Source organism: Phoca vitulina, unplaced genomic scaffold, assembly GCF_004348235.1.
Source record: "Phoca vitulina isolate PV1807 unplaced genomic scaffold, GSC_HSeal_1.0 scaffold3, whole genome shotgun sequence".
NCBI classification, from domain to species: domain Eukaryota; kingdom Metazoa; phylum Chordata; class Mammalia; order Carnivora; family Phocidae; genus Phoca; species Phoca vitulina.
Window position 1 is genome coordinate 38,406,419 of NW_022589706.1, and position 20,567 is coordinate 38,426,985.

Here is a 20,567-nt window from a genome sequence, read left to right on the forward strand (position 1 = left end):
CTACACCACACTGCCTCCCCCTTAAAAAAATAAATGATAAGCCAGAATTACATGATACTAAGTAAAAGGAGGTCACAGAAAGGAGAGTTCTCAGTAGGCTAGAGTAGTCATGGGCTATAGGATAGAAGGGAAGTGTCCATAAAGAACATCTAATCCCAGATTTCTCAAACTCTTTTAAATGTGGTAAAAATCATATAACATTAAAAAAATATGGAATGCTTCATGAAGTTGCATGGCATCTTTGCAAAGGGGCCACACTAATCTTCTCAGCATCATTTCAGCTTTAGGATATGTGCTGCTAAAGCAAGCACTCTTAAACTTTTTAACTTCCAACCCACAACGTGAAATGTATTTTACATCATGACCCAGTAAACACAAGCATAAATAACCAAAATGAAATTTTACTACGCAATACTTGCCCTACTCTATGCAGTGCACTCCGTTTTTCTGCTGTGTTTTATAACTTTCTCTTAAAATAATTCTGGTTATGGTCTATTAAATAGACTTTATGACTTAGAAATATCGGTCTAGAAACCTCAACAGATGGGGTAATTGAGATCTAGAAATGTCTAGGGTACCTAGCACAATGTCTTGCAAATGGTAATTCTAAATGCTTTTGTTCTTTCCTTATGTGACTCAGCACACCCACGCAGCACCTCAGTGGCAGAGCTGGGATGGAATGCAGATTTCCTGATTCCCAATCCAGAGTTTTTCTCTCAAGGAAAGTTTGTCAAAGAGGGACTCTCCCATGGCAGAGTTTCCTCACAGGTGTGGGTAGAAGTAGGAGGAAACAAACAGTGAAGTTGTGGAAGACTCACACTGCCACACTCCCCAGTGGGCTTTGCTCAAGGTCACCGGGTGCTAGAACAAGCTAATTCCAAAGCTGATGCCTTTTCTCTGGTTGTCTATACTGGTTGCTCAGTGAAATCACCTGGGAGCTCTTTAACACTACTCATGTCCAGGCTACACTCAGATCAATTTCATCTGATTAGTTAAGGATGGGGTATGTTCTAAAAGCTCCTCAGGTGATTTTAATACACAGTGACCATCTCAGTAAGAAGATATCCCTTAAAACTCTTCCTGCTTATCCTTCAAGATCCAGCCAAAATGCCTCTCTCCCAGCCTGATAGCATCCTGACTCAAATTCACAGTCAAAAGTAACTGCCCTTCCAATATTGTACTCATCCAGCACCTAGAGCCTTTTATCCTGTGTTTATCTCCCCTGCTAGATGATGCACTTACTAAATGCAGAGTTTATGCCTTACTCATCTTTGTATCCAACCATTCAATAAATATTTACAGAATGCCCTTTGCTCAGATGGTTCTTCTTCCCCAAACCACCCAGACCTCCAAAATCTACTGTGATTCTGCTATAACTCCTAATGAGGGTAATGGAAATTCTCCCCAGGATCGGTTCTACTAAGGACAAGAGGGACGCTCACTGTAGGAGCTGGAGCATCCTGACCAGGGGGGACAGCAGTCACTAGAGACAGCGAGACTGCAGCATCTCTTCTTGTGTGTCTGGGCTTTCTCTCCCAATCTTTCTCCTCCAGCCTTTCAGATTTCTGATAAGGCAGTGCGGCCCAGTGTGCAGAACCCTGGACAGGAAGTGGGGAAGATGGACTTCCTGTTCTGGTCACAACCGTCAGTGTGTTGCGCCGTAGAACTCACTTTTCCGTTTTGTTAGCTGAGAATGACAGCATTCCTAACTAAATTGTCACCCTCTGCTTCTTTCCCCTTGGGGATTATATAAGAACTCATATATGAAAACAAGCTTCGTTCGGGTCCTTGAGCTTTTCCGAGGACAGCTTTGTATAAATATAAGATACCTTTTGTTATTGTTTATAGCCCAAGGGATTTGCGGAAAGAAGTTGAGAGCCAGCGATGCTCTTTTTTATAGGCAGAAAATAGCTGCTGGAAAAACAACCTGGTGTGTAGAGCATAATGTTCTTACCGAACAGACAGAATTATCTTTCCCAGGCAGCCATGAACACAAAACACCTGGTGCACACGTTTCCTGCCCCTTCACATATTTTGAAAGAAAGGGACCTTTACCCTGACCTGTCAAGCAGTGATCTCCATGAACTTCTGTCCACAGACTCTGCGACAGTTATCTTGGCTTGCTGCTGTGGACTTCAATGGTAAACACAGCTGATCGTCACTTATGGGGCATCTTCTTCTCCAGAAAGCACTCAGAACTTATCAGGTCCACACATGTGCGTTTCTTTTTCCTTAAAATGCAGCCACTGGATGGGTTAAGAGGACCTTAAAGACTTGACCCTGACCCAGTAATTGTTTAAAATCTTTGGGGAAAGAAAACAAAATAAACCCACTGAAAACACTTAGCGAACAAATCTACTCATATTAAGATTCACCTTCTACCTTCAAGACTCAAAGGTGTTTAAAGAAGATAGAAATCAGTGTGGGAAAGTTCTATGGAGGACAAGGACACAATACACACAGAAAGTGCTCAATAATATTGGTTAAGTAAATGAAGGAAACTTGAAATGGGCCTCAAAGGATGAAAAGCATCTGAAATGGCAGAGGGAAGGAGCAAATAGCCATGGCTAGAAAAGTCATGTAGCACAGTGGTTTAGGTATTGACTGTGGAGTGAAGTGGATTGACCTAGGTATGGCACACACCAGCTGTGTTTCTGAGCAAATTAAGTAATATCCCAAAGCTCTACTCTCCTCTTCCATGATAAGTGAGTACTAACAACACCTCCAGCATAGATTTTGGGGAGAATTGAATGAGCTAATATAGGCAAAGCTCTTACCACAATGTCGGTCATATAGTGACTGTTCAAACAATATTTGTTGTTGCTGTTGTTGTTTTTACTATTAGGGAAAATGTGAACAAAGGCAGGGATTACTTAGTCTGTAATGAAATAATCAAAATATTTGGTATTAAGTATGATTCATGTGAATTTGAATAGGCTTTCTTGGTAAATTACCTACAAGATAAAACCCAAACTCCTTAGTCTGGCAGATAAAGGTCTTCACATCCATCCCTGCCTTCTTCTCATCTCCTGCCATGATAATTTGCCCCCATCAGCACTGTGAAGGAAGGAAAATATATATTACCTCCTCAAGCTCCGATTTCTTGCCTTTTCCTTCTTTTAGCACCCTCCCCACCCCCACTGCCTCCATATCCCACCTTGTCACAACGAGCTCACAATCCTTCTTCTTTGTCTTCCATCCCCACTTATCCCCCACCTCCCCTCAGCCAGGGCTGGATGAGAGCCTGGTGAATCGTAAGGAAGGCCTCTGCAATTGTGGCCTTTCAGGCAACAAGGACAGAATAAGGGGTCTGGGGATAGAATTCTCTCGATTCCTATATGTATATAGACCCTATATATAGATAGCCAACCTCCTCTAACATAAGGAGCACTCAGCAGGAGAATTTCAAGTTCCTTTACAGATCAAACTTTCAAAGTGAGAACGGAAGGAATTCATTTTCTTCCTGACAGACATGGCTTGGGCCACAGGCACCATAACTAAGCTGTGATATCACAGGCCATTAAGCTACTGTGCAGTTTGGGCACTGCACACAAAAGTCTGACATAGGCATCTGCTTGTCCAACTGTGAGCTCCCACCCTCTCCCTGCCCAACTCACCCTATGGATGACAATCATATTCCTTGTGGCCACATTCCTAGGTTCATAAGACTTTCTTGGTAAATTACCTACAGGATAAAACCCAAACTCCTTAGTCTGGCAGATAAAGATCTTCACATCCATCCCTGCCTTCTTCTCTGCCTTCTTCTCAAATCCTGCCATGATAAGTTTCTCCCCAGTTCTTCCAAACCCCACACCCTTTCAGGACATTGTCCTTCAATCTGAACACCTTCCCTAACCTTCACCTGGTAAACTCCTGCTCACTCTACCAGAACTACTCCGGTATCAATTCCAAAGTAAAAACTATCATGTCTTCTCCAGCCTTTGGACTCTACAATCCTTTGTTCCAGGTTGTTTAGATCCCAAAAGTTTGGCGCATAATAGATGCTTAAGAAATATTTCTTGAGTGTATGAATGAGTTCTATCTTCAATAATAGCATTTATTACGATATATGTTAATTGTCTTACTTACTTGTTGGTTTCCTCTTCAGACTGTGAGCTTCTCAAAAGGGTGAGGTGAAGGGAAATTGTGTGTTTTGTATCTGTGTTCTCAGACCCTCACCCGGTGATTCATAAGGTAGGCTTCAAGTAAAACTTTGACAAATTAATGAATTTCTAATATACCTTTTTGCAAAAGTTATTTTTTTCCTCATTATACATTCTTTGTTTCATGCTTAGGCTGTCCTCTCTTGGTGTTGGGTTGAGGGAAGGGACAGGAAAGAGTACAGAAGTCTTTTGTTACCTTACCTCTTTAGCATATAGCCAAAAAAGTGAAAAGCAGGAGCAGGGGAAGCCGGTCATACGTTAGAGTCCTTGGAATCAGAGGCTGAGACGGGGGTCTTGGGCAAACGCTCACAGGAAGGACTTGTAAGGAAGTGAGGGAAGCAAGACAGGGCATGTGAGAAGCAAAGTGAGGACATGGGTTCAGCTGTGGTCCAGTCTCCACTCAATCCTATGCGAAGTTCTGAGACAAGGGTGGCCTCACAGAATTGCCCCACCTGGAGGCAAAGGAGCTGGGCTTTTACACTGCTTCATTAGTAGTTGTCTGCAAGTCACACCCAGAAGTCAGGGGACAACCTCCCAGGCAGTTCTGGGTGGATCAGCTCCGGAGGGCCAAGAGCAAGTCTTCAGTGATGGGTATGGCTGTAAGCCATTGGTCACCAACACTCACAGCAGCTGAGTGACAAGAGAACTGGACTGGTGAAAGAATCTCAGCAGCACAGCAAAAGCCCTTACCACATCCCTAAAAATAAAGACAGTAGAAAAGTGTTTACTCCTAGAAGGATTATCCAAGACTTTATTTAAAACCTATCTACTCCTACTAGATCAACAAGTTTCTTTGGACTAGAGCCTCACTCCCTAACAGATTAGAAACAACAAGAGAGAAGAGAGTGCAGAAACTCTTAAATGTAAATACACCAATTGAGAAGTAAAAAACAAACAGGAACTCCAAAAAGCATAGCAGTCTGGAATCTTGGAGTGTAAAACCATAGAGGATTAGAAATTAAAGTCTAAAACCATTGAGATTTACAATGATGCCTTAAGTCAACAAAAAAAGGTTAAATAAGCTATGTTTGGCATTCTACTTTTAAGAACACAGGGTGATAAGCAACATAATTTTAGATTTCATTTGAAATGTGGAACCTTTAGGTATATGAACAATTACACAGACATTTTACTTTTGCAGAATCTCTCCTTCCCTGCCAGCCCTAGATAAGGGAGGTATCACTGAATTACACCTTGGAGAACATCTGACCCTGAGGAGCCTGTTGAAACTTCTCAGACGGTAGCACAACCTTAGCTTTTTTTTAATGTTCTGACCATTCTGATTCCACCTAGCACAAGTGATGAAATAATCAGAGCTGACAGAAAGTTCCAATCACCATATATATACATAGTCTGATGGAGAGAGCTCTAGCCTGGCATCTGGAGTTCAAATTCCTCCACTGTCCTTAACATCTGTGTGACCCTATGCAAGTCATTTATCTTCTCTGAGTCTCAGTGTCTTCATCTGTAAGGGAAAAATTATCATATTATTATTATTTATTATATTATATTACATACTCTATATATTATGTGTAATATATTATTATATTTATATTAATATTATTATGTCTCATCAGCCTGCTGTGAGGAGCAAATGAGATAATGCTTGTGTAGTTGCTTTGCAAAGGGCGAAGAATAATTAAAATGGAAGTAGAATATTTGGAAAAGTAACAATCATTTCATCCCTTTCTTTTTTCCAATGAACCCTTTGACAGTTCTAAACCTCTAAAACTGGTGAGATAGACATGGATGCCATTTCCCAGATTTATGCTGACCCTGTTCACTGCCATCTGGCCTCCTCTGCTGCCCTCTCAGTAGCCGACCTGTACCCTTACTTCTTGCTCCTATTTCAGAATGACTGTCTTTGGAGAATGGGGTTTCTCAGGAAGGACATTGCACAATCAGAAATCGCTGATCTGCCAAGGCCGTAACATTTTTTTTCCTGGAGCCCTTTCAGGAATGTGTCACAGAAGGTGGGGGAGATGGGCCATGGAACAGAGAGTACTAGGCACCAGCAACCAGGTAATAAAATGTTTGAGCATTCCTTTTCAAAATTTAATGAAGACATCAATCTTCATTAAGTCAAAGAGTCTGGGGTCCACAGCAGGGAGATCTACTGAGCTGCATCCAAAAGTGGGAGAAACAATGATCAAAATGCAGGCCATAGAGGAAGAGGCAGTGAATTCTAGAACTTGATGACATCTATTTTCAACAACTGTTGAGTTTGCCAATAGCTATTATCCCTAAACATGAGCCTTAAGCTCAGTGGTGTGCCAGAGCCAGCTTGTACCAACTCAAGAGAGCCAATTACTCATGGCTCTTCCCAACTCAATGCTCAGTGATGTCATGTTGGTAGCCTGCAATCAGCCATGGTTTCAGTATTTACCATGGAGATCAGCAGGTGCCACAAATAGGGTTTTTTTTTCCTTCCAGAGAGCCAGCTTACCAGCACACCACTGCTTAAGCTTGCATCCAAATGTCAACAAGATGTGTGGAACCCTGAAATAGCTTTCAGAAGAGCAGTGTTGTTCTTGAATATTCACGTGAACCACTGAAAAAAAATAGTTTATGTGTTTATAAATATCAGAAATCCTTTGCTTTTATATTCCAAATTTGCCTTCCTCATATAGCCTCTTTTTTCTTTGAGGCTGAATGTGGAGAACTGCTGCTACTGAACTGAGAAAAACCTGAGTCAGTGTTATAACCTTGGCATTGTCAACAGGATTGTTTTTCCATGAGTGTTTCCCAAGCTCTACCCTCCACTGCTACAGAGGATGCATATGGAAAGGAATTTTTCTTCAGGGAGTATACCCTCAGAGCTTGAGGTATCTGTAGAAAAGTAGCAGCAAGATGCTGCTCTCTGCTTGGGGGAATTTTGCCAGACAGATTGCATATAGCTGAAAGTAGCCAACTTTAGTAGGAGAACATAATTCTCTTCTTTCTTTTCATACTGAACTGTAGGATTAACAAAGACTAAAGGGGAATAAAAATACAAACATACACAATATTCACCTCCACAGAACTTTCTTTCACTAATGTCTTTGTGGCTGTAGCTAATGATTTTCACCACTGTTTCCCATAACTTACCTAGAGACTAAAAGGAAAAGGGATGGGGAAGAAAATTGGCATTTATAGAGCACCATCTTGGCATGAGGTACTAGAGTGTCTTATTTAATTGCCACAGCAACCATGCAAAGAAGGTACTGTTATTTCTGTTTTTTCAGAGAAGGAAAGGCAAGCATTACCTAAGGTTAGCCAGCTAATGGGTTTTTGGAACTGGAATTTTAATATAGGTCTCTGACCAGATTTTTGTGCTCAAAAATCTTTTGATTTTGTGCCTTTTCTACTACTCTATTGACTTATGGAAAAACAAAGTCCAACTGTGGACCCAGTTCTGGACACATGGGTGCAGGCTGAGTCTGGTCCCTTGGGGCTGGTCTTCCACAAAGATACACATTGGATTGTCTAATTTGATTGGAATGTGTAAAGATACACACTGGATATTTCTAGAGAAAGCCCAGAGTCTTCCTGGATGCAGGACTTGCAATTTCTCAGGGGCAGTTTTGAGACAAACACCAAGTCCCTGTTGTCATGTCCATTAAAGATGTAAAATAGGAGAAAAGCTTGGAAATCAGAAGTGAATCTTAGAAAAGCCTTTTAAGGATTTTTTAAGTACCCTTGTTTTAATGGCCTAATCCAACTGCTACTAACAGAACCACAAACTGCCACCTGTGTTGTTTAAAGAAAGAAAGGAAAGATTGTCTTTTCCAGTAATCTCATACTGGGAGAAATACATGACGGTTTTACCTGTAAATTTCACATTAGCAGTCATATTTTGGGGGACTATGTCATATCTCAGGCTAAGGAATGTGACACATGCCCTTTGGTTTCCTAGGATAAACCTAACAAAATCTTATTTTTTCAAGTTTCAGTGATAAAGATATTACTGATACTCATACTTTACTTTCATAGAGTTTACCAACTCACACCAACTCAGAGAGGTTAGGAGAATTGTTTATTTGATTTTGGATAAAGTGGCAGATAGACATTGCATTTCTGCACATGATCCCTTTACACACTCAAAAACAATCCCTTATGTTCTTCTCAAATCATTTTTTCTCCTGGGCAATAACTTCATTTATGTATTTACTTATGTATGTATGTATGTATTTTTAGATTTTATTTATTTGACAGAGAGAGAGAGCACAAGCAGGGGAGAGCGGCAGGCAGAGGGAGAGGAAGAAGCAGGCTCCCTGCAGAACAGGGGAGCCCGATGTGGGACTCAATCCCAGGACCCTGGGATCATGACCTAAGCTGAAGGCAGTCACTTAACAACTGAGCCACTCAGGCGCCTTAATAGGCTTTTTAAATTTGTGATTATATAAGTAATATATATTATGTAAGTAATAGATATACAAAAGGTTAAATAATGAAAAAAATCTAATGTAAAATGATTTAAGTGTAGGATGTTACTCTAATTTTTACTTTATTTATTAATTTTTTAGAGGGGGGAGGGGCAGAGGGAGAGAGAGAGAGAGAGGGGATCTTAAGCTCTCTCACAACCCTGAGATTCTGACCTGAGCCAAAATGAAGAAGTCGGACATTTAACTAACTGAGCCACCCAGGTACCCCTAGGATGTTACTCTAATTTTTAAAGTGCGTACTTTAGGAATCTAGTATTTTTACCCAAATATTTTTAGTAAATATAAAAATCTCATATAAAATTTTTCTAAAATATTTTATAAGTTTTCTACTGTGAAAGCCTAAAGTCTAGCAGGAGAGAGAAAGAGTGAGAGAGAGAACATGTATGTGAGTTAAGTCTTCAACACTCCTCAGTTAGAAGTGCCTTTATGACCTCTAAGTGGAAATGTATGTGGCTAGATATGTGGGTCTGGAACTCAGGAGAGAGATTCAGACTCCAGACACAGATTTGGAATTCAATAGAATATAGATGGTAATTTGAGTCATAAGAATGGAACATATCAAGCAGTAAAAATATATAGAGTAAGAAAAGGGTGGGGTCTAGAACTGAACCAAAAAAATCTCCCACATCTAAAAGCCAGGACTGTTCAGATGTCTAGAGCCACTCAAATATCTCCACCATCTCTGGACCCATTCTGTCTTCCACCTCCTAGGTAAGTTCTGGGCCAGAAAAGAGGCTTCATTGGCATTACAGATCATGTTGGAGTCCTCCCTGCACCAACTAAAAAGCTTTTAGGAGAATTGGCATTTTTTTAAATGGCATAAGAGAGCTTATATTTCCAGTTAGGATGTAGAGGCAGTCAATAGAAGCAGATCCAAAGATGGCCCAATTATGAGAATTATCAGACCAAGACTTTAAAACAACTATTATAGATATGTTAAATAATTTATAGGAAAATACAAATATAATACATAAAGAAATGGAGTATTTCAGGAGAACAATTCAAACATTAAAAAAATTATAGAACTGAAAAATATCTCTAAGATATTTGGGGGCCTACAAGGAACAAGTGGGCACTGCAGAAGAAAGATTAGTGAATGGGAAGCAAAATCAATAGAAATCATTCAAACAAGAGGAAAGAGAAGAAAAAAGGTAGGAAAGTAGATAGATTATTGATAAGCATGGAATAATATCAAGTTTCTAACATATATGTAATTGCAGTCCTTGAAGGTGAGGAGAAAGAGAATCAGGCAGAAAAAATACTTGAAGAAATAACTGAAACTTTCCAAATTTGATGAAAACATCAAACCATGGATCTGTGAAGTTCAACAAGCCTCATGCAAGATGAAACAGAGAAAACCCCTCCTAAACACATGATAATCAAATCGATGAAACATAAAAAGAAAAAGAGCATCTTAAAAGTAACCAGAAAATTAAAGACATACTAACCAGGAACAGTGATATGAATGGTAGCTGATTTTTCTTTAGAAACTATGCAAGACAGAAAATGTATCAGAAGATAATGGAATGACATCTTTAAAGGGAATAGAACTGTCCCCGTAGAATTCTAAACTCAACTAAAATAATTCTTCAAAAAGGAAGGTAACAATGAGACATTTTCAAATGAAAGAAGGCTGAGAGAATTTGCTGCAAGCACACCTATAGTAAAATAAATGCTAAAAAATTGTTTTCAGACTAAAGATACCAGATAGAAACTTGAATATACAGGAAGGAAGAAAAAATGAGGAAAATAGGTAACATATTTCCAGTTTCTAGTCCAGCAAGCTTAGAAGCTGTCACTCTGACTAACAAGTTAAAAACTTAACAAACTGAAAAATTAGCAACTCTTTTCAGATATGTCAGAGAAGTGAGGTCACAGGCAAACCATTGCCCCCTCAATACTGGAGAAACAGACAGGTGAATACAGAGAATCACAACCTACTGGAGCAGAAATTCACAAGCAGAAGTCTCCTTGGGACCCAGTGCCAAGGTAGAAACACTTGAACTGTAATTGGTGAATTATTGGAGGCTGAGTGTGGACAACTCTGAAAGTTAAAAACTGAAGGGGTCCCAGGCATTCAAGGCTAGATCAACATTCAAAAATCAATTAATGTAATTCAATACTTCAACAGACCAAAAAAGAAAAATTGCATGATTAAATCAATGGGTGCAGAAAAACATTTGACCAATCTAACATCTATTCATGATAAAGGAATGCTTTAAATGCAAATGAACTTCCTCAACTTGACAAAAACTATCTGCAAAAACCCTATAGCTAACATCATACTTAATGGTAAGAAACTCAAAGCTTTCCTATTAAGATCAGGGAGAAGGCAAGAATGTCCTCTCTCACCACTCCCTTTCAAAATCATACTGGAAGTCCTACTAATGCAATAAGGCAAGAAAAAGAAATAAAAGGCATACAGATTGACAAGGAAGACATAAAACTGTCTTTGTTATCAGATGACATGATTTTCTATATAGAAAATCCAAAAGAATTAGCAAAAACACTCCTGGAACTAATAAGCAATCATTGCAAGTTTGCAGGATATAAGGCTAAATACAAAAGTCAATTGCTTTCCTATAAACCAACAATGAATAAGTGAAATTTAAAATTGAAAACACATTTTTTTGCCCAGTAAAAAGGCATTCATTTTTGGCTTTTAATATAAAATAAGTCAGAGAAGCATAGAAAGAAAATATCATACAAGGCAATTATATTGAAAAAAAATCCCCAACAAACAAATTTCAGTCACACTCCCTCTCTTCAGCCTGGATTGGAAAACAGGAAACTATAAGCCCTTTTTCAAAGGCCAATGTCTGTCCCTTTGAAAAAAAATCTTATTAAAAAAAAAAAAAGGAAGAAAAACAGTCTGTGAAATATGGCAGGTGGTTGTTAGAGGCCACTGGAAGCTTGCCTTAACCAACTTGAAATGGAATACATGTGGCCATTGGAATATGGCCACCTCCTTGTTTCTTGCTAGTAATGCTCTTCATCCAAAGGGAGGGTGCTGGCCCGGGCACCATTTGATGCTGCTTATGCGTAAGTGGTAATCTGAGGTCTCAAGTTCAAGCAGGCTTAGAGTCTTCCATTTCATATCTTCACTGACTCTCCCCCATACACAGTTTCTTGTCACTGGAAGCAGAAAGAGTGATGGGTTCAGCGGTGGGGGGGGGAGGGGGGGAACCACTTCATTGATGCAGCCAGTGTGATCAGGCAACTTACACAAAATCCTCCTGCTTATGGTATCCCACACATACACAAATCTGTCAGCTAAGCCAGCTGCTCTCTTGCTTCCATAAGATGACCAAGAACACTTCAGAAGATTCTTTTCAAAGTTGTGCACTCTTCCTTAAAATATCTTATTTACATTATCACCTCCAAAATGAAATACTTATAAATGTAACAAAATATGTATAAGATCTATATTGAGGAAAACTACAAAACTGATGAACAAAATCAAAGAACTAAACAAATGGAGAGATAGTCCATGTTCATGGATAGGAAGACTCAATGTTGTCAAGATGTTAGTTATTCCCAGCTTGATCTATAGATCCGATGCAATTCCAATTAAAATCCCACCAAGTTATTTTACAGATATCAACAAACTTAATCTAAGGTTTACATGAAGAGTCAGAAGAAACAGAATAGCCAACACAATATTAAAGGAGAAGAACAAAGTTGGAGGACCGAAGCTTCCCAACTTCAAGACTTACTATAAAGCAACAAGAATCATGACAGTGTGGTACTGGCAAAAGAAGACAATAGATCAATGGAACAGAACATAGAGTCCCAAATAAAGTCAACTGATCTTTGACACAATCCAATGGAGCAAAGATAGTCTTTTCAATAACTGGTGTGGGTGGGACATCTGGGGGGCTCAGTTGGTTAAGTGTTCTACTCTTGATTTCCATTCAGGTCATGATCTTAGGGTCATGAGACTGAGCTCCGTGTCAGCTCCACACTGGGCATGGACCCTGCTTAGGATTCCCTCTCTCCCTCTCCCTCTGCTGCCAACCCCTCCCCCCTCCCCCACCTGCATGCATGTGCTCTCTCTTGGAAAAGAAAACAAAAATAAAAACTGGTGTGGGAATAACTGAACACCCACAAGCAAAAAAGAAAAAAAAAAAAGAAACCCTAGACACAGATCTTAAACCCTTCACAAAAATTGACTCTAAATGATTGATCACAGATCTAAATGAAAAATGCAAAACTATAAATCTCCTTGAAGAGAACATAGGAGAAAACCTTGATGGCCTTGGGCAGGGCAGTGACTTTTTAGATACAACACCAAAAGCATGATCCATGAAAGAAAGAATTGAAAAGCTGAACTGCATTAAAATTAATAACTTCTGCTCTGTAAAAAAACAATGTCAAAAGAATGAGAAGACAGTCCACAGACTGATATTTTCAAAAGAATACCTCATAAAGGATAAAGGACTGTTACCCAAAATATACAAAGAACTCTTGACATTCAACAATAAGGAAAAGAAAACAAATAATGTGATTAAAAAGGGCCAAAGGTCTTAACAGATATCTCTCCAGTGAAGATAAACAGATGGCAAATAAGCATATGAAAAGATGTCCCACATCAACTTTCATCAGGGAAATACAAATTAAAAACATCAATGAGACACCACCATATGCCAGGTAGAATGACCAAGCAATAAACAGGCAATCCTCAGACTTTTAGAAAATATTTGCAATTCATTGATATAAGAAAGGACTGTATCTAGAACATAAAGAAGTCACAGGACTCAATAAAATAGTATGGCTAAAAAATGAGCAGAAGGCTGAAACAGACACTTCATAAAATATATCATTAGTCATCAGGAAAATGCAATTAAAACCACATTGAGATACCATTTCACACCCATTAGAATGGCTAAAATTAAAAAGGAATGACACCAATGCTAATGAAGATATAGAGGTAGATTGGTAAACTCCTGCTGGCAGGCCAAAGCCAGCTTACCCCCTGTTTTTGTAAATAAACTTTTTTTTTTGTAAATAAACTTTTACTGGAACACAACCAAATTCATGTTTATAAGATGTGAATAGCAGAGTTGTTTAGTTGCAACAGAGTCCATATAGCTCACAAAGCTTAAAATATTTCCTCCCTGGCCCTTAACAGAAAAAATATACCGACCCCCAGTGTAAATCAGCTACAACTCTTATGCATTTATTGATGGACTACAAAATGGTACATCCACTTTGGAAAACAGTTTGGCAATAACTAATAAAGTTAGACATGTACTTGTCTTTGATGCAGCAATTCTACACCTAGGTATTTACCCAAAAGAAATAAAAACATATGTTCACAAAGTACTTGTACAAGAATGTTCATGGTGGGGGTGCCTGGGTGGCTCAGTTGGTTAAGTGTCTGCCTTCGGCTCAGGTCATGATCCTAGGGTCCTGGGATAAAGCCCCACATCAGGCTCCCTGCTCAATGGGGAGCCTACTTCTCTCTCTTCCGCTCCCCCTACTTGTGCACATCCTCTCTCTCTCTGTCAAATAAATAAAATCTTAAAAAAAAAAAAAAGAATGTTCACAGTGGCTTTATTTAAAATAGCCTAAAACTGGAAACAGACCAGGTGTTCATCAATAGGAAAAGAAACTGTGGCATATTCATAAAATGAATACTACTCAGTAATATAAAGGAGTGAACCACTGATACAACGTGATGAAGCTTAAAAATATTATGCTGAGTGGAAAAAACCTTACACAAAGAGCATATTCTGTACAAATCCACTTATCCAAAATTCTAGAACAAGGAAAAAAGTACTCTCTGGCAGAAAAAATCAGAACTGTGGTTGACGGTGGGGGCAGGAGTTGGCAGAAATTGAGAAGGAAAGGGCATAAGACAATTTCCTGGGCCTGATGCTACTGCCTTTTTTCCTGAAAGAGGTTTAGGTTATACAGTTTCATGAATTGTCAAAATCAGCAAATATATACTTAGTACTTTCGAAGATTTGTTTGTGTATTTTACATCAAAGGAAAAACTATAAATGAATACTGAACTCTACTTAATGTTATGCAAGCTGAAATATTTATAGGGAAGAATCCTGATGCTGTAATTTACTTTGCAATAAAGAAAAAAAATGGGTTAATGGTTATTTAGGGAAATAAATAGATCGATAGATACACAAGAAAGCAAATATAGTTAAATGTCAATGGGAGGCTATAGGTAGAGAATGTTCAGGTATACACTGTAAAATTCCCTCAGCTATGCTGTTGAAGTATTCATAGTTCAAATCCTGGAAATTTAAAAAAGAAGCCCAACAAATTCTTTAGGAAAGGGGAAAGGGGTAGGCAGGCAGAGAGGGAGTAGTTGGGGAGTTGCTCTTTCTTTGCTGTGATTCTTAATTTACAGAGAGAAGAAAATACTTCTGTAAAAACTGACTAAAGGATCCCAGGAGAACAGAATTTTACAGGATATCTATATTAAGTGGTTTTCAAATCCTTCCAGAATAGGTCGGAAATGTCCAGGTTCCTGAAGTTGTAGATTTCCTTGCCTGAATTTGCCATGGCCAATTCATGATTGGTGTCCTGTTTGGGACTGAGCTAGGGATCCCCAAATGTAGCAAGCATTTGCTTCCCAAAACACTCAGACTAAGAGATCTATTGAGAGGATAAGGTCGATAAATGGGTATCTCAAAAGATCTTGTTATTCTACTATAACCCATAGGATATTTCCTATATAGCCCTAAAAAGGATACAGAAAGAAAAAAAATTCCCTACACTATAAACACCCTGAAGGCAGAAATGTATCTGTCTTTCTCACCATTTTATCTCTAGCACTTACTACAGTGTCTAGCACAAAGTAAAGCCCTGTTGAATATTTGTTGAACAAATGAATAATGATCCCTCCTATTGGAAATCTTGGAGTAACTTTCAAATGATCCACACATTTCAACCACCCTCTCTACTCAGCTCTAGCAGAAAAAAAAAACAAAAAAAACAAAAAAAACTTCCCAGCAAGGTCTTGATTAAATACACAATTTTATATCTTTGTCTAAATGGCTAGTATGTTCTCCCAATAAGAGAACAACTGAAACTATTACTACTGCTGCTACCATTCATTGAGCAAGTGCTATAAAGCTAGGGACCATGTGAAATACCTTACCTTGTTGCCCATCTTTGCAATAATCCTGAAAGATAAGAATGAGATAAGAAAACCAGTGCCTAGCCAGGATAAATAATTTACCAAATGATATACTGCTGGTAAGACCCAAACCATTCAAATATAAGCTGCCTAACACTAAAACTTATCAGCTACAACACCTAGTACAGTGTAAGGTAAATGTGTTCTGTACAATAGAACATATAAATAAAAGTAGAAAGGCTAGTATCTAGTCAGCTTGCTTTTCCACATGTGCATATATGGACAATCTACTTTTGGCAAGCACACACTGTAGACCACAGGGTGTGTGTGTGTGTGTGTGTGTGTGTCTGTTAGGGGTGTGTGTGTGTGTGTGTTAGGTGTGTGTGTGTGTGTGTGTGTGTGTTAGTAACTGCCTGAACAATTAAAAGGAGGAAGGAAGCACATCCTCCCTGGCCTTTGGCCTCTCCCTTCCTCACCCTCTAGTAAATACAAGCCTGTCCAAACCAGAACGCTCTTCCTACCTCTAATAGAAATAGTTGCCCCAGCATTATTATTCTCCACCCAGCACAGTTTTATGTGTTTTAATTTTTGTTTTTGTTTTTTGTTTTGGATATCTGTTCTCACGAGAGGACTGCTCCTGGGGTTTGTTGTTTCTCCGCGCCCTTGATGAACACTCCAGAGCCCTGTTTCTCTCCCCACTGAAGGTCACTTTGAACACTGGACATGTATAGATGTTCCTGCTCTGCTCATACCCACCCCTAAACAATAGCGTAAGGATATCACCCTATGGGGACATAAGAACCATAGAATGGGTGAAGAAGCTCATCCTGCAGAGAATCAGAAAGTACCTAAGATGTGTCTTTAGTGCAATCCTCCACTCCCCATCACAGTCTCTCTTCTCCACATTGAAAAATCTTCTATTGAACTGGACCTTATTTAAAAATGAATACCTAAATGGGTCTGAGTTAGGACAAGCGATTTCTAGGCCACAGTGAAAATGTTGTCAAGCTGTTACAAGCACAGATTTAATATTATAAATCAGGGTTCTATTTCTGAAAACATACATCATATCATTAGATATGAAAATTGATCAAAAAATAAGTATAAAATAAAATCCCTATATATTTTCTTCTTAATATGAGATCTATCATAATCCAGAATAGCGCATAAGACTTAGATATAGTTAAAATAGTTATAAAGTTAATACCATCTTATGACCCAAATCCCGAAAGAGATCCACTTCTGAGGACAATTACCTAATTCAAGAAATTGAATATATCCAGTGTCCCTGAAGCCCTCCCAACATGGTTCTGCCCAGTTACATTCTCCTGTTTTCTCATTAGAGATAATCACTATGTAATCTTTAGTGATAAAAACTCCTGGTTGTTCTTCACAGTTTTAGTATGTATATGTCCCAAAACAATGTAATTTGGGTTTGCCTGATTTTGAATTCTATACAAATGCACTTCAACCAAAAGAATTCTAACCATAGGTATTCTTTTGTCACTTACACTTGCCTCTCATTACATCTATGGATGGGATTCATCCATGCTGTTGCTCAAATAATGTTTTAAATTTTAATGTTGAGCTATTTTGTAAATGTTTACCTTCATAAATTTTTCTTCCTATATTGGCCTAGGTGGACTGAAGACCTCATCTTCCTTCTGGGTAAATCTCCAAATAGTAAGCATGGGTACACACTGCCTTGAACATTTTGTTGCATTTTTGACTTGCAGCAATGTCTTTAAAAAGAGAATGTTGGGGATAATAACTTCATTCTCTCCTCCTTTCTCTCCTTCATCTTCTTCTCCTTCCTTTCTTCCTTAAAGATCACTGGAGACCATTTTCAAGGATGTCTACTGCAATTCATTTTACAGTCCCACAAACCTTTGATATGTGAGAACTATTTGATCCACAAGTCACAGATGAGGAAACTAAAGCACAGAAATATTAATTACCTTAATGCAATACAGAGAGCCAAGAGATGAGAGACATGAAGGAAAAATCAAGGAAACTTGGAAGATAGAATGAAAATCTCCAATCTCCAATGTATCTATAGAAATTCCAGAAAGAACAGAGAGAGTGGAAGAGAGGCAATATTCAAAGAGATTATAGCTGAGAATTTTCTGGAAATGAAGAAATAAATGAGACCTCAGATTGAAGGAGCACCCTACATCCGGAGCAGTATAGATAAAAATAAATCTATACCTCAGCTCATTGTAGTAAAACTGCAAATATTAAATTCAAAAACAAAGTGTTAAAGCTGCAAGGGAGAAAAAACAATTATCTCCAAAGAAATGGCTATTAGACAGCAAATCCTGATCAGCAATTATAATTACCAAAAGATAATGGAATAATATGTTCATAGTTATGAAAAAATTTTTAAGAAAGAATTGTATAATTGGCTAAATTATCATTCAAGTCTGAAGGTGCGATAAATATCATCAGATTAACAAAGATTGAAGTTTTTTTTGAGAGAGAGAATGAAAGAGCAAGCAGGTGAGGGAGAGGCAAGGGAGGGAGAGAATCTTAAGCAGGCTCCACACCCAGCACGGGGCTCGATCTCACAACCTTGAGATCATGACCTGAGCTGAAATCAAGGGCCAGAGGCTTAACCGACCGCACCATCCAGGCGCCCAAAGGAAGTTATTAATGCATAAGTCCTCACAGAAAAGAATGGATGCAAAAAGAAACTGAAACCAGAAATCAGAAATGAATGTATAAAGTAATGGCGAACAATTTCAAAAGAAATTGGTAAATTTTTGGTAAAGCTCTATTCCCCCCAAAAGAGATTCAATCACTAAGAGCTGAGTATTCATTATGAAAAAGGTTGCAACATTTTGAAAGTTTTAAGTTTTAGAAGTCAACTGCTACAATCCACAATGGGAGTCAGAGCACCTTGACTTTCTATGTGATGCTAGGAAACTACTTTAGCTCTCTAGATGTTACTTTTCCACATCTGAAAAATAAGAGTTACAGGATTTCCAAGAACCCTTCCAGTAATGTGTTTTTAATGCATTTGGGTTGTTTCCAAGAGTTTAATATTATAAAGGATGCTGCCAGTAACATCTTTATACAGATAGCCCTCTCCTACTTTTGTTTAATTCAGATTAATTCTTCAGCATAAATTCCCAGGAATAGGATTAATAGATATAAACATATTTAAGACTTTCAATACAATTGCCCAAATACATTCTCTAAATTGCTTTCCTAGGTCATACCAATCATATCAGTTGATAAATTGGCAATAGTTATTAAAAGCTTTAAACACTGTTCTTATTCTTAAGTCTGCTACTCCACCTCTAGGACTAGATCCCCAAAAGAAAGAAGGAAAGCAACACAACGATGTTTATCAAATTACTATTTATAATAAAGAAAATGTGGAAAGGAAACAATGTCAAACAACAAATATCATAACAGGCTGTTAACAATGGAAAAAATTAGAATCTAGAGGAGTATTTAATAAAATGAGGAAATGTTCACAAGATATTTTTAGTGAAAAAGCAGATGTACAAAACACTGGGCTTATTATAATTCCATTATATCCACATATATGTATGCGTGTGTGCGCACATATAGAATACACATACACACATATATACACAAAATATATATGTGTGGGTTATTAATATTAACATTTGACTTGTAACTATATATATATTTGGCTTCTAATCATATATGTTTTCTGTATATTTATGTATCCTAAAAATGGATATATTCTAAGGATACATATTTATATGAATATGTACATATAAATCTGTATTTAGAATATATATGTAGGTAGAAACCAAAATTTAATAATGTTATCAGGTAAAAAAACAATATGGTTTTAATTTCCTGAATTTTAAAAATTTTGCACTAAGAGCATATATTACTTTTGTGACCTTAAAACAAAGGAGTAAAAGTCAAAGAAAAATAAAGCCAACTGTCACTCCACTTCACCTCATTACTCATAGAGAACTATACTCCAGCGAGCGCTTGAATCACGTACCTCATCCACACTTCACTTTCCTTGGTAACAAAGGCACCCAGGGCTTCCTGACAAAGCTCTGGGCTTCGCAGTCCCACTCCAGTTCCAAGGGGGTTCCTGATTGGTCCTTGTCAGTGATTGATTCAGAAATGGGCCAACTCTGGCCAAGGAGCTGTCAGGTGACGTCTTGCTGGAGATGGCGAACTGCTGGGGACCCTTTGCTTGCTGCTGAGAGGGAGCCCCAGGATGAGATGGTTTCTCCTTTTCTTTCGTACACTCGCGCTGCCTGACACTAGTCTGGGCCAGCCGCAGCCATCTTGCTCTAAAACACTGAACCCGCCGCTGAAGATGGGAAGGCAGAGAAATGGAAATAACCTGGGTCCTCCGGGGACATTGTAGTGCTGAAGCTCCCTCTCTCTCTAGACTTACTGTCATGTGAGGTAATGAATTTCTTATTGCTTAAACCAGTGGTTCTTAACTTTCCCTGTGTGTCAGAATCTCTAGGGCGATTTTAAAACCCAGATTATTCTAAGGTAATGTCAGGGTCTTCAGGGGCAAACCCACCAGCTTCAGGGTTTTCTGTTAGTTTCACCCGAACGCATTTTCACTGATAAAGACACCTTCGCGGACATCTCCATCCTTGTTTTCCTTAAACCTTCAAGGCAGGGATTTGCTTTGGGGTTTTCCATATAGGTTCCTCCTGGGACAGAGGTCTTTGCTTCTAAAATACCTCATTACTGACGTCTAGTTCTTGGGGAGCTAATAAAACCCACCTGAAGCCTGTTCCACGTGACTGCATATTTGTAACACGTTAACGATCAAGGATGTGGATGGATCTGCTCATTTTATGAAAGTGTTTATTTTTTGTTTTCAAAACTACTTTGTCAAGCGTTACCTTTAACACAATG

General features: G+C 38.6%; 1 non-coding gene across 1 annotated transcript; it reads right to left on the reverse strand.

The window, feature by feature from the left end:
• Window positions 1-204: 204 nt before the first annotated feature.
• Window positions 205-311, reverse strand: LOC116630332. Its single transcript, XR_004298932.1, has one exon. It is a non-coding gene; the product is annotated as a U6 spliceosomal RNA (small nuclear RNA).
• Window positions 312-20,567: the final 20,256 nt, after the last annotated feature.